Genomic DNA, 1,555 nt, shown 5'->3' with positions numbered 1-1,555 from the left:
ACATAGAAGCGACAAACAAAAAAAAAGGAAAATAAGGAACCGGTGCCACACAGCATTGATTAATGAATTGATTATGTAATAACGTTAGTTTTTTTTTTTTCGTTTCGTTTCGAAGTAAAAGATGATAACTTCGAGCGCGCTTGCCGTCGTTACGTTATCTCATTGGAGGAGGGGAAATATTCATGCACGTCCTCCTTATCACGTTTATTTTTACTTTCCTTACACCGTTTTCTTTTTCTTTTTATGGATTAATTAGTGGGAGGCGTGTGTTGGTAATATATATATATATGTATGTTATGTATTTATGTGAGGCGCGAGTTGAAGTGAGGAACGAATGATAATCGCCACGCGTTCTCGGATTCTTTCGTTTCCTTCTACCTGTTATATATATATATGTATATTTTATCAGTCGGTTTAACCTTCAGCAGCAACAACACAAAAAAATAACCTGTGACACAGAACAAATAATGTCATAACTAGTCATGTACACTTATTATTATTATAACTAATTATTATTATCTATCGTTGAATATGCATTTACTGTTGTTGCTGTTGTTGTTATCGCAAGCAGACGCGCGCCTCTTTCATTTATTTTTCCTCCAATTACGTGTGTACATAAGAAACGCAACGATTGCTCTTCCGTTATTTTTTTTTTAATTTTTCATTTAAATATATATCGACTAAAGACTGTTGTTTGTAAATATTAATAAAGAAAAAAAAGAAAAGAAATGAAGTAAATAAACGTCGTCCATTTGAAAAGAAAGAAAATGCGGAGAAGACAAAAAAAAACACTGTTAAAAGTTGTAACACTTATAATATATTATATTATATATATAGTAAGGAAAATGAAGCCTAAGTGATTTTAGTGTGTAAAGTTCTTTGAGTCGCTCAAGATGTATGTAATTATATAATTTTTTTATTTAAAAACGAACAAAAAAAAACGCTTCCTCCTATTTATTATATAACATTATCCTCTCTTCATATATTATATATATATATACAAAAAAACATATTATAATCTTACGTTTTCTCTACACCATGTGATTTGGGTTGCATACCGCAACAGCGCTAATTACTAATACTAGCTAACTAATTAGTTACCATTCAGAGGGATTTTCGCTAGCGCGCTGCATTTAACGATTGAAGAAGAAAACAAAAATAAGTAAACATATTGAAACATATCAAGTTATATTTGTAACTGCGTAAAGAGGATTGATGAAATGAAGATAAAAAAAATAAAAAGTTGATATTATAATGAATGAAGTAAATGATGCTATGATGAGGTAATAGCGAGTAGCTTTTTTGTTTCGTTGTCTCTCGGTTTTTTTGTACCACTGAATTTTGTACCTAAATGACCTAACTACTAAGTCTAATTGATAAGCATTATAAAATTTGTATAAAGAAAAAATGATGATGATGATGAAGCATGAGAATTGTTACTAAATTTGGATATAGAAGCCCAAAAATTTTGTTTTCCACCCCAATCTTCGGTCTTCCCTTTTATCGTTTCGCACAAAAATGAAATAATTGAATTTCCAAAACCGAAAGTCACATT

This window comes from Nicrophorus vespilloides, unplaced genomic scaffold, assembly GCF_001412225.1.
Source record: "Nicrophorus vespilloides isolate i.1.1-1 unplaced genomic scaffold, Nicve_v1.0, whole genome shotgun sequence".
Classification (NCBI taxonomy): Eukaryota; Metazoa; Arthropoda; class Insecta; order Coleoptera; family Silphidae; genus Nicrophorus; species Nicrophorus vespilloides.
This window is presented reverse-complemented; position numbering follows the sequence as displayed.